Consider the following 14,171-nt stretch of genomic DNA (forward strand, 5'->3'; position numbering starts at 1 on the left):
CAAAGCCATAATAAGGGAGGTGGGAATGAGGAAAGTGTGTCATCCCTTCAGAATTGGCTTTCAGCTACTTACATTTTCCCCAGCATATGTACTTTGCAAGTTAAGAAGGCCACTTCACATTTATGGCCAGTTCCTCTTACATCTGTCTTACAGTATCCTCAGGCATACAAACTGAGGTGAAAAGTTCAGTTTGTAAAATACACCAATCTCTCTTCCTGCCCCAGTTCAGCCTTCTAAAATCCCTGGAAATGTATCAGGTACAGTGGTGCCTCGCTGGACAGTTACCCTGCATAACAGTTTTTTCGCTAGACATTGACTTTTTGCGATCGCTATAGCGATTCGCAAAACAGTGATTCCTATGGGGGAATTTCGCTGGAAAATGTTTGGTCCCTGCTTCGCAAACCAATTTTCGCTGGACAATGATTTTGACAGCTCCCTCCATGCTCGCAAAATGGGTGTTTTCGGGACCTAAGCTTCGCAAGACAGCAATTTAAACAGCTGATTGACGGTTCGCAAAGCAGCTTTCCTATGGCTGATCTTCGCTAGACAACAACGCTTCTTCCCCATTGGAACGCATTAAACAGGTTTCAATGCATTCCAATGGGGAAATGCTTTTCGCTAGATGATGATTTCGCTAAACAGCGATTTCAGTGGAACGGATCATCATTGTCTAGCGAGGCACCACTGTATTAGAATCCTTCCACTCCACACAACAGAAAAATAGCATGATTAGCAATGAAAATCAGTTGAACTGATTTCTTTTGGAAATCGATTCATTTACAAAATTATTATTAACATTGCTGAGGAATGGCATTTTACTAGAAATACAGGAAAACTCTCCAACAGATGTCATTTTGGGTGTTGTAGGTTTTTTTGGGCTGTTTGGCCATGTTCTGGAGGTTTAACTCTGGAGAGTTCTAACTCTTGTCCTCTGCAGATGCCGGCCACAGAGACTCGTGAAACGTTAGGAAGAAAATCCTCCAGAACACAGCCAAACAGCCCGAAAAACCTACAACAGCCATCAGATCCCAGCCGCAAAAGCCCTCAAGAATACACAGATGTTGTTTAATTTTATTTTATTTTATTTTATTTTAATCCGATTCTTCCAAAACTGGGGCTCATAGCAGTTCAGAGCAACATGAAAAAGTGGTAGAAATAAAAACACAAAAAGTTATAATGTTATTAGTTAAACAGATTATAATATTAAAACACAATTGGATTAAAAGCAATTTAAAAGCCAATACAAAGGATTGAACAGTGCCTGCTTCCCAAGAAAGGCAGAAAAGGCTCTTCCTGCTCCTATACTGCTCATCAAGAAAGTCCTAGGCGATTGGTAAGCATAGGGCTCATCTGGGCATAATGAGAAATGATTATGAAAAGAAGCCTAGTTTCCTTCCTAGCTTATCTGCTTTCTTTTTAACCCTGCCTTGCCAGGGCAGCATGGAGTATCTCGTTCCTTTTACTAATATGGTAGGCATTTTTCCATTCATATGGCAAAATCAATTATAATCCCAAATTTTAAGAGAGATGTTAGAAGAGATCCAGACAGCCATAAACTTACTTCCTGTTACATGGAAGATTTGTGTATCAAAATAAGAGGCTGGTTAAATGAGTGAAACTTTGAAGGAAAAGCAGATTGGACTTGTAGACCAAGAAGAAGAAAAAGAAGAAGAATCACGATATTTGTAGAAAATCACTGATTCATTGAATATTCATCTCTTCATATTCATCAAATCCGGAGATCCCGACAAATACAAAGGGACAAACATTTACCTGTTTTTTATTGTTCTCCGTAGGCAGAGAGGGAAGACTAGACTGCTGGATTGGCAGCTTGTAATCCTGCAGCCTAGCTTCTTCTCTCTACCTATGGGTTCACAATCAGCTTTTTGGCAGGCCCATAGGCAGAGAGGGAACCCTAGGCTGCTGGAGCAGAAGCCACCACCGGCATCTGCAAAGGTGGCAGTGGTGGAAACGGCAGTGGCAGAGACAGCGGCCGCAGTGGAGGCAGCAGGACAAGGTAGGGAGGCAACAGGGCAATGGGGCAGGGGTGGGGGACAGGCAGTGGGGGCAGGGGGGCTCAGCTCTTTTTTTTCTTTTTTCTTGACAGCCACAGGCTGTCTGGAAAAAACCGCACAACGACAAACCAATTCATGGTTCATTCGTAAAACATTAGTAAATTTGTGGTTTGTGGTTCATCAACCCTGACAAACATGAACCAGGACTGGCAGTTTGTCCCCATTTCTAGAGCAGACATGAGTTAAAATGGATAACTCTGCAGAATGACTGCTGTCTAGTTGTGTCGTATGAAAAGCTGTTTTGCAGCTTTTTAATATCTGAAACCTCCATGTTTGTCTTATTTTTAGGGAGGGACACAAACTTGGTCAGCTCATTATCAAGAAACATTTACTATTTCTGACTATATAGTTCTATATCCAGGCCTGATGTAAAACAACAACAACAGCACAAATACTCTGAGGTAATCTAGGTCGTTTATCAAAAAAGATTAACTTTACTCATGGAGCTAGTCAAGCCTGTCCTTCAGCATCCACTCCATTTAATTTACATTGATGTTCCTTCTTTCCTTCGTTCAGTTTGTTGTTTTCAAATTCTTCCATCTGGCCACAGAGCCAGAGGTTGGAAGTCTGATTCCCCACTGCACCTCCTGCGAGTAAAGCCAGCCGGCCTGTGTGGCCTTGGGCAAGCTGCACAGTCCCAGGGCGCCCCCAGAAGAATAGAACGGTAAAAATACTTCTTAGTATTTTCAAACTGGAAAACCCTGAAAAGGGTCACCAGGAGTCAGAATTGACTTGACAGCACATTGGGGGGGGGGCAAGATTTAAAAATCAGCTGAGAGAAATTTAGGAAAATGGGCCTCATAGATGAGGAGTGGTCCTTGGTTTAGCAAAGGAAGCTTATAAACTCTACCTCTGTAAGTATTAAGAAGACAAATTAATAAGTGGCACCTGACATCTGCCCAAATAGCCCATATTACAGGGCCCATATGCCTTTCATTGTTGGATGGGATGTGGATAATCTGACACTTATTCCCCCCCCCTTTTTTTAATTCTACTCGATTTTGGCCCTTAGTACAAAGAGAAATTGGGACCATCATGAATCAAATTGCTCCCTGGCACTACAGAACAGATTGACTGGGGACTCCAAAATGGTTATCCAATAGTTTTTAATTTGATACCTGTTTAATTCTTTTTTAAAATACTTTTTAACATTTATTTATTTATTTATTTATTTATTTATTTATTTATTTATTTATATCCCGCCTATCTGGTCGGTTAAGACAACTCTAGGCGGCTAACAGCATGAAATAGTATAAAAATTTTTAAATAGAAATAACTTTAGGAGAGGGAGAAAACAATAGGAAAGGAAATGTAATCATTTATTGATTTTTACTAATATTTTAATTCTAATATTGCAAGCCTCCTTGGGCCTCATATGAAGACGGGTGGGGAATAAACATTTTAAATAAACAAATAATAATACTGCACAAAGTTCATATTCCTTTTTAATTAACAGCAGTAATGATGGAAATTGCTAAAAGGCAGAAAGATCTCTGGTACAGAAGGATTTGGGATGTGGCGCTTGTGTTAAAATTAATTTGACTATTCAGAATAGGAAAAAAATCCGTCAAGCATGAATACATTTGGTACAGCTCTGTTTAATTTTATTTCTCACGACATAAATATCTCTGACAAAGACCTTTTTGCAAGGCAAACAGCTTCTACCATTGCACTAAAAACATATGATTAAATTTGGGGAGGTAGAATTATATTTATTCTGAGTAAAAGGATTTTCCGTTCCAAAAATTTTGGATTTATTATAAATGGAATTTTACTCTTCTTTTTGTTTGGACTTCCATAGTTTTGCATTTTTGTGATATTTTCTTGCTGCAACTAGAAATAAATTGATTTAAAATATATTATTCTGTATGCCAGCGGGATTCATTTGGGCTTTACATAAATGCTAGTTGGTTTTGCTCATTTTTGTAGGAAATAATTCTTAACAAATAAATTGTGTAAAATCCAGGATTACCACAGATTGTTCATGGTCACACTTTGGAGTAAATACAATCTTTTCAGTACCTTGATATCATTCATCTTTAACTTTAAATTTTGGGGAAGTCCATGAAGATTAAAGACACGCTGGGTGCTCAAAGAGCTGCCCATCTTGTTCTTTCTTTCCTTCTTTTCTGTTTGTTAATATTTGAAAATTTATATTATAGGAATTTAAAGGGATACTAGGATGTTAGGGGGGAAAGCCTTAAAAGCAAAGTGTAGTTAAAAACTACAGCTTGGAACTGCTGCTATGAGTAACCTCATAACACTTCTAAGTGTACCCAGAACAACTGACGACACATCAAGGTTACAGAATTTGTAAATAATGACAACTAAATGGTTGAGTATCTTTTACTGAACTAGTGCTATCTTTAAAAACAATTAATATTTGAACCTTGGGAAATTTGACAGTGCATTATACTTAAGTATCCAAAATGAAGGTACCATTTCCCTAAAGCTAAAAGATAGTCTAAATAATCAATGTATTATGAAAACAGTTTTGTCAACTTTAAGAAACAGAACAGGATCTCAGTCAAATGCGGTTTGTATTAGACAAGAATATGTAGAAATTCCTACAAGTTGAAAAACGTGAGTTAGTAAAATAATATAAGAGGAGATGAAAACAATTGAGAAGGACACAACAATGGTGATAGGACACACACAGTCATAAATGAGCAAGCATTCATCACAACTCCGCACCGCTTTGGGTACTAGTCATCAAAGAAAATGTAGCAACGCAGCAGGAGGTTTTGATTTCAGATGCTTTCAACAACAACCAAATGGATTTTACATTAGGCTGGGTGAGAAAATGTTTTTCTGTGTATGTTCCCAACATGCTTAGAAGCTAGAAGTGCTTTATATTTTATATATTCTTATATAAAATATTTTCTATGCATTTCCAAGAAGTCTTTTAAGGGTTTTAAAGTTACATTGCTTTTTATTTGGGGGTGAAATATTCTAGAGATGTATTCTCTGCCATTTTGGACTATTATGCTTATGCATTTTATAATGCAACCTGAAATACTTCCATTGTTCTTTTTTTAATCTAAAATAAATGTGCCTATATTTTTGATTTAAGCATATGCTTACAGCTTGAATTCAGTCTTCATGTATTTTTATGTTCCCAACAGCTTTAACCTGGCTGTTAGGTTTTTGAATGTTACAAACAACTCTGAAGCAATTTTGTGCATATGGAACCTAGAAATAATGTAAATAAACAAAGCTTAATAGGGAAGCTGATGTTGCCCAGAATTTTTGCAACAGTAAAAAGATACTCGGATGAATTTAGATATGATTATCTGTGATTATTAGATTTCATTCTAGAATTAACCCTTAATTGGGATAAATGCCAGCTGTGACAAACAAGAGGCTTCTGATTTTGCCAAGGTGTGTGTGTGTCTATCTATCTCTGTAGGACTCCTGGGGGAGTCTATCAACTTATCTGTTTTCCCTCCCCTCCTTTTTTTTAAACAAAAGGCAAACATCAAATCTCAGATTCTATACGATGCCTCAATACCATTTGTGGGCCTTCGACTTTTTATGGAAGGAATCCAGAGTCCCCACGATCATCGAGAATGATTTTTAGAGCTCTCAAATGAACTGCTGGTGCCACTTTATTTATTTATTTATTTATTTATTTATTTATTTATTTATTTATTTATTTATTTATTTATTTTAAATTATTCCCAGAGTAAGGGGAAATGAATCGGGATAACAGGGCTTATATCATGTCATTTCTTATCACATATTATCGGTACCTAAACATATCATTACATTAAGAACATTTGTATCTGTTAATTGCCTATATATTTCCAACTTGAGTTATTTGACTATTTTTTATTAAAATAATCACATTTGGCTTTCAAGTTATAGAACGGATCCAGTTATATATAGGTTCCCATTTTTCAGTTGCTTCTTGGATTGAATTGTCTTTCAAAACTTCTGTTAATTGGTCCATCTCCGCCACTTCCATCATCTTTTCCCTGAATTCTTCACAGTTTGGTATTTCAGCTGATCTCACTTTGTTAACCAGTCTCCCCTTCAGTCCTGTTACACTTTTCTGCCTTTAGCTGTGTGTTCTAGTCCAGTGGTTCTTAACGTGGGCAATAATGCCCCCCAGGGGGCAATTTCATTTTTCAGGGGGGCGGTAGAACAAAAAGGGGCAGTGTGGGGGCGAAAGAACTGAAGGGAGGCAGTAGGGGGGCGCTGGAGTGAGCCAAATCTGTGAAGGTGACTGCAGCCGCAGTGCTGGCAGTAGATCCAGTGCTGCTGCTGCCGCCAGATGATCCAGCTCTTTCTACCTGCCACGTCTTGCCTTTCTCCTTTAGGGGAGCACTGAGTGTGGATCAGGTGGAAGGAAAGGATCTCTTCGGTTCTCATCCTCACCCCGTGAAGCGCTGCCTTGCACCTGGGTGGGGAGGTAGACTAGGTAGGTAGGTAGGTAGGTAGGTAGGTAGGTAGGTAGGTAGGTAGGTAGGTAGGTAGGTAGGTCGGTCGGTCGGTCGGTCGGTCGGTCGGTCGGTCGGTCGGTCGGTCGGTCGGTAGGTCGGTAGGTAGGTAGGTAGGTAGGTAGGTAGGTAGGTAAGATATCATCACCTCAGGGAGGGGGGGTGATGATAACTTCCTCAATGGCTCAAGGGGGCGTTCCTTTCAAAAGGTTAAGAACCACTGTTCTAGTCAATTCCAATGCCTCTATCAGCCACTGTTCGATTCCTTTATGTCATTATGGAAGAAAAAGTCACTGAACTCTTCTTTCCGTTCTTTGCTCCTGAATGTAGCTTTAGCTAGACCTCCAATCAGATGAGGAACTAAAAGCCTCTGTCCATGAACTTCATTCTCCCTGGTTTTTAGGTTTACCCCATCTCCTAAGTAACTATATGCCTTTCTTAAAATTCTTTAAAAATATTTTTCATTACAATTCCATACTAATAGCAAGAAATATCAGTAGGCAAACAATAATAGAAAATAATTCATTAATCTTCAGTGAACCAGTGTGCTGATGGCGCCCAACTCTATTCTGTTTAAACCTGAAGAAGGTGTTTCAGTTTTAAACCAGTATCTGGAGTCTGGAACAGACCGGATGAGCATGAACAAACTCAAGCTTAATTCAGTCATGTCAGAGGTGCTCCTGGTCAGTCAAAAGGTTGAGCAGAGATTAGGGATTCCATCTGTACTGGATGGGATTAAAATTCACCTAAAACCTTGGGATCAGAGCTTGGGTGTGCTCTTGAATGCATCCCTAAGCCTAGATCCTCAGCAGTGACCAGGAGTGTGTGTGCATAGTTCAGACAGGTGCCCCCGTTGTGCATGCTCCTGGAGATTCTCACTTGGCAATGGTAACACATGCCTTCGCCACATCTTAACTGGATTGCTATATCACGCTCTATGTGAGGCTGTCTTTGAGGAGTGGTTGGAAACTTCTACTGATCAAAAACAGTGCAGCCAGACTGTTTACTGATGCCACTTACAGAGAAATTTACAGAGAATTTCCTTCTTACAACAGCTTCACTAGCTATCAGCCAATTTCCAAGCATGATTCAAAGTTCTGGTTATGAACTGTAAAACCCTAAATAAGGTGGCCCCAGGCTATCCGAAAGATCATATTCTCTCCATTGAGCCTGCTAGGCTTTGAGATCAGTATGAGAAGACCGTTTGGTGAAGACTTGAGAGAGGGCCTTCTCTGTAGCACTACTAGATCCAAGAGTGACCAGGTTTGCCCACTGCCTGCTGTGCTTCCAATAACAGGCAAATATGTTTTTATTTAAGCAGGTCTTTACCAATTAGGGACATGGTGGCACTGCGGGTTAAACCACAGAAGCCTCTGTGCTGCAAGGTCAGAAGACCAGCCGTCATAAGATTGAATCCATATGATGGAGTGAGCTCCCGTCACTTGACCCAGCTCCTCCCAACCTAGCCATTCGAAAGCATGTAAAAATGCGAGTAGATAAATAGGTACCACCACGGTGGGAAGGTAATGGTATTCTATGTCTAGTCGCACTGGCCACATGACCACAGAAACTGTCTACGGACAAACGCTGGCTCCACGGCTTGGAAACGGGGATGAGCACCGTGCATTAGAGTCAGACATGACTGGATTGAATGTCAAGGGGAACCTTTACCTTTACCTTACCAATTAACTGCTTCCAACCATAGAATTTTTATTAGTTATTTGTTATTAGTTTTCTGTTTTCTAAGGTACAATATTAGTACTTTAGTAAAGAAATTTTTAAGTGTTGTAATTTTAACTGAATTTTAGTAACAATATGACTTTAATTCTATTCTAACATTTATAACTTTATTGTATTTTAATTTTGTACAGTTTTTTAACAGTATTGTCAGCTGCCCTGAGTCCCAATTCTGGGAGACAGACAGTGCATAAATATTATGTAATGGAGCAGCATAAGAGTTTATTTTCTGATGTATGTGATCAATATATGGATCCTGCTTTAGATCATTGGAAGTTCCAAAGTATAGTAATACTGATTTTCTGGCTTAATTTAACTCTCTACTTTGGAAGCTTTGGGGATGCAGTTGAATACAGATTTTGTATCAGAGCAGATTCTGCCCCTTTAGATTTGTAGAGGTTGAGACGTAAATTGTCCTCTTTTAAAACCTTTCCCAAGTCAATGCAGACAGACTTCATTGTTAATTATTTTGGATAGAACAAGTGTTTTTATCACTGTAGCAAGGTTCCTGACTACTGCTGGAACTCAAAAACCCCAGATGACTGATTGTCAGTTTTAAGTTATTTGGGAGAGACAGAATTATTTTTTTTTAAGTTTCCTCCCCTGAATTGTAGCATTTGTTACATTCCACCACTATATTTTCAACTAACTGCAGACACAATTTATGCTATTTGTTTTCCAAAATTTCTCCACAATGTCTTCATACATACAAGGATACTGGACATTCAACTGGCATTTTGAAAAATAACTTTTAAAAATATTTTGGCACAAGCTCTTTTTTGAGATGTGGAGGAAGGGAGTATTTTTTTTACATGACAAAAACTGGTGTGGTGTAGTACCCAGGCTGTCAGAACAAGACTGCAGAGACCTGGGTTTCTAATCCCTGTTTGGCCACGGATACTTGCTGAGGAGGGCTGGCAATGGTAAACCATTCCCTGAATTTCTTTCAAAGGAATACTTTGAACATCCTATTAAGGTCACCTTGAGCCAGAAGTGATTTGACAGCATATGATAGCAAACATTTATTTACATATTCCTTATGCCACTACTGCACAAGACATCTTGAAGACCCTGACAGGTGGAAAGAGACAGGTTCCTACGTTATCCTGCAATCTAAAACAGAAACTGAGCAAAAGAATAGGGAAGTGGAGGTAGGAGAAGAAAGGGCAGGTGAAAAAGAACATGGGGATAATGGTAGTTTAAAGTTGGTTGGAGTTGGGAATGAAGATTAAGAGAGCAGAATCAAAGACCTTACACATAAGGAATGTTTTGAGGATGGGAGAAAGGAGACAAGCATGGACATGTCCGTGAAAAGAGCTTCATTCAAAGTGAGCAATACAGAGCTTTGAAGCATCCATTACCTTTTTCAATTGTAACTCCCACAGACTCCAGCCGGCATGGCCAGCAGCCCATTCAAATATGACAAATAATAATAAAAAGTAATATTTACAAGCTCTGAGTCAACAAATGAGAAAGACCAGTATCATGATAAGAGTTCAAGCAACCTTCAGACTCCGGAGAGGAGTAGATCTGGAGGAACAGATGTCACAAGGGAGGAGCAAGAATGAATGAAAGGACAAAGCCAGGTTGTGGAGAGCTTGAAAAGCATATCAATATATCACACACTGTCATGTGCAAAAGCCGTGTTTCTAATAACCTTCCACTTTAAAAAATGTATTGGGAAAAAATTTACCTGGCCAGAAAAGTTTGTAATCTATGTTTGCTTCTACATCTTGAAAATCCATACAGTATGAGCTTGGACATATCACGTGCAAATGCTGACTCATGGCCTGTTTAATTTCTTCCCACTCACCTCCTGCTGTCATTGCTGTGCTCTGAAGTGTGTTAAATCCTTTATCACAATAGATGTGCAAGTTGAGCAATAAATAAACCTAAGATGCTCTTCCCCTTGCCCATTACTGACTGCATCAAACTGCTGTACCATAAGAGGCTGTTAATATAATTCTTGGATCCTGACAAGATTTACCTGAAGCCATAAGCTTTTTCTAGACTTCAGATTACCCATTGCCATGTGAAACTGTCCAGTTTTGTTTCATATTTATTTATTACGTCTGATCATATTTTATGGCTGACACTGTCTAAATTTTACAGATGAAATGGCTATGCTCCAGAGTCTGATAAGGAATAAGCCGCCTAGAGTGGTCGTTCGACTAGATAGGCGGGGTATAAATACAATAAATAAATAAATAACCAGCTCTTTCTTTTTAACATTTGTAAGCATACAAAACCCCCTTAAATATGTTTTTGTTTATTTTATTTCTATGTTGCCTTTTTCATGCTGAGAAGTTTATCTTTTTGTGATCTTTCCTCCCTCTTCTTTTATAGGCTTGAGTCATCTCCATAAAGCATTCAAATAATTTCTTCCATGATTTTTAATTTCTTTGAAGGTTGGTTTTTTTTTTCAAACAAAACCTCATTGCCAAAAACATAATAACAGTTACTGATGGGAAGATGAAGGTTTAAAGAAGGTTTACAGTAGAATCCCTGTACATGCACGGTTGGTATCCACTCTATCCCTGGATCCATTTGAACTGCTCAGCCCTGCTGTAAAACAAAGGATCTCCCTGCAGCCAACCTTCTAGCACAAAAATCTAGCTTACCTCTTTAGGTGGGTTGTGGCAATGAATGGTTCCTATGCTTGGTTCCTAAGGAAAACAGACATGTTGTGTGTCAGTTCAGGAGTTCACCTTCAATGTATTTACATCATCATCATTGTCATTGTCATGATCCTAATTCTCATGTTTGCATACACCACCCCTCTGAAGATTTCCTTTTAGGTATCATAGTTTTGGACCAGCTTTGTGTTTTTTTGGTGAGAACATCTGGATTCAGTCCTCTGCATGAATTATACCAAACATAACAATTTGTCTGACAGATTGTGTGCATTAGCAACCTATATTCTCTTACTGGAACGGAGCACTATATTACAAGCTTATACAGTTAGAGCTAGAAATGGGTACATGTATCGTTTCTGCTTTCTCCCAAAGCTGAATTTTAGTAAATTCTTGTAAAAACAACAATAACACAAACAAATTAGAAAGAAAGTTTCAACCCCTCCTTAGTTAATTCAGATTCTACACAAAAACTATGAAGAAGAAACATGAAAGAGCTATGTATGAGAATTTGGGCCAAGCACACCAAGGCATTTTGCCATTGGTGAGAATACCCATTTGAAGTGAGAAACCACATTCCATTCAGTGCTAGTTTCACAGCTTGCCTTGTGAGAAAGAGCTGGGCTTCCTTCAATAATGTGGAGGTGTGAAGAGAGGAAGCTTAGAGCTATCATTTTTCTTTGAAGTCAGCTTGTTTTTATCTTTTTTTTTTAATGGAGCTTTCTGAAAATGGATGCTGCACATCTTGGCTTCAAATCTAGGCACAAAACATTTAAGTACACGCCTAAATACTTGTAGTATGACTCAGATAAGCATATTGCTGGGAAATATGTACTTTGCACAGGTACATTCAGGACTGTGGAATGCATACCTGGTGACATATTGAGGGATCTGATACTTGTACAATTCGAAATCAGTTGGTATCGACACAAATAATTTCATGCCGATCACACTCAAATCTCATTGTGTGTATGATAGGAAGGATAGGGACTGTTTCTACCAGAAAACCTTGGACAAGAAGCTTCCGATGTTATGGTGATGAGTTAATGACAGAAGGCCTGCTCTGCCCTCCCATCCTCCGTAAGCCTTTTTGGAAAAGCACCAGTCATCTGAATGCGGTAACTGGCTGCATTAAAATGAGCTGACCGGAATTAAGGTACTAGCTTACACTGATTTCTAGTGCCTATCTATGAGATGCAGGGGAATTTAAAAACAAATTAATTAGGCTTCCTCAGGCTCAGCAGAACAATCAATACGGTGGAGACATCCAAATGGTTCCAGCAAATCACAACCTTGCTGTGCTTTCAGAAGTTGCCACTGCAACAAAAAATAGTCCAAAATAGTTTAATTCAAGGGACGTACGTAAGTGGTGGTAGATGTAATTATTCACTGCAGAGATATCCATTACACAGAGATACAATCAAAACCATAGTAAGGCCTGTGGCTTCTAAATGATTCAGCCGATAGGAAATAGATTAGATTCCCCTGCACCGCTTAGTTTATAAGAAATGAAATAAACAAATTAACACTTGTAAACTTTCCCCTAAGGAGAGGTCTGGTGTTAAATGGCCTAAAGCTGTCTGGAAAGCATATTAAACATGATTTATACTTTACAGGCACAGCATTCGTATAAACAAAGGGCTGCTTCTGATGAGTTCATGGCTGCTGCAGAGGGCACCATTGACAAAACTGTGCCTGCCTAATAACTTGTAGCACTGCTCCTTTTTCTTCTTTAGAACTGCATGATGTTCATGCCTATATAACCACGAGAACAAATTTATTTTTCAAGTATTCATCAGGCCTGGTTTGTACAGGCATGTTCATCAATTGGCAACATTGTGCAATAGCTGGCATGAAAATATCAACAATATAATGCATTCCAAAGGACTCATTTCGCAGGTCAACTAGGTAATAACCAAAAAATGCAACAGTCACATACCAAGAAATTCAGAGAAGTACACTTCTCCCTTCAATAATGCTGGGGTTAGGGGTGCCAGATCCCTGTGTAGTTCAAAATCCATGTACTGTATAACTCTTACGCCCCCAAAAACATAACTACAAAGCATAACCAGTTGATTCACTCACTCACCCCCTCTCCCTCTCCCTCCCCCCTTCTCTCTCACACATACAGAGAGAGAGAGAGAGAGAGAGAGAGAGAAGTTCTCTTTCATAGCATTGGTAATCCTTTCCATACAATACTATATGAGATGAGCTTTAATGGTCCTTTGGGGGCAAGTAGACCACTACAACTCCTTTGGTGTTAAATCCACGGGGTTCTGTGTGGCCAGGAGCACAGGACTGATTGACTGAAAACAAAATATGTATAGAATGGAAATTGTACTGCTTGTAATTCAAGGGAGGTTTATGTGAATTTCCAATGCAGAGTGTGGAAATAACACACTGCAAATAAGCTCATTACTTAAAACCAATGTATTTTCCTCCCTGGCTGAACATGGCAACATGTTGCTTTGGGAGTACAAGAAGTAACGTTTACTTGTTACTCTTAAAAGAAGATTGACTATACTGCTATTTTAAATAATGACTATAAAAATAGTTTAAAATAATGTGTTAGCTAGCAATGGCTACGTGGAAAATAACAAGCAGCAACAATACTAACATATTGCACATTTCCAAAGCATTAATGTTAAGACGATTTTTGAATTATGTTTCAAGTCTTGGCACAAACCAGAAGTACTGAAGTATAAAAATATTATATTATCTGACAAATTTTAATCTGATAGCCTTGGAAAAGAGGTGATTACGGGTAGAGGGAGATATGGCGCTGGCAGGGCCCCTACTCGTGTCAGAAGAACAGTGAGCAGAAAGCTGTACACTGTCCTGGGACTCTGACCAACCATCAGAATCGAGGTAGCCAGATCAGCCGACCCTCCACTGTAAAACTGGTGCTGTTGAATGCCAGGTCTGTATCCAATAAATTCCAGATTATTTATGATCCATCTGGAATAGGATGCAGACCTGGTATCCATAACCGAGACATGGATTAGTGGGGAAGGGGGTCCACCCCTGGCCTTTGTCTGTCCTCCTGGTTATGCCGTCCAGCATCAGGGTAGACTGGAAGGATGGGGGGGAGTAGCCATTGTATATAAAAACACTCTGGAGGTTACCAGGCGCTCTGTGGTGGTGAAGCCGGGTCTGGAGGCCCTCCACGTGTCAATAGGGGCCAGGGATGGTATTGGGATTTTGCTGGGCTACCGTGCTCCCCGTGACCCAGCCATCTCCCTACCAGAGCTGGCGGACTTTGTCTCCATGGCGCTGTTGGAGTC

General features: G+C 39.4%; 1 protein-coding gene across 50 annotated transcripts in view; it reads right to left on the reverse strand.

Moving 5' to 3' along the window:
• The window catches only part of MAP2 (microtubule associated protein 2), a 334,548-nt gene that overhangs the window by 131,308 nt on the left and 189,069 nt on the right, over window positions 1-14,171 (reverse strand). For 37 of the 50 annotated variants that reach the window (XM_078379383.1, XM_078379360.1, XM_078379394.1 and 34 more), the window contains one exon: window positions 10,876-10,920. The exons of the other annotated variants lie outside the window; for them this stretch is intronic. The gene's annotated coding sequence lies outside the window, so the exon portion shown is untranslated. The remainder of the gene's footprint in view (window positions 1-10,875; window positions 10,921-14,171) is intronic. 50 annotated transcript variants of the gene reach the window in all.

This window comes from Pogona vitticeps, chromosome 1 (assembly GCF_051106095.1).
Source record: "Pogona vitticeps strain Pit_001003342236 chromosome 1, PviZW2.1, whole genome shotgun sequence".
Lineage (NCBI taxonomy): Eukaryota > Metazoa > Chordata > Lepidosauria > Squamata > Agamidae > Pogona > Pogona vitticeps.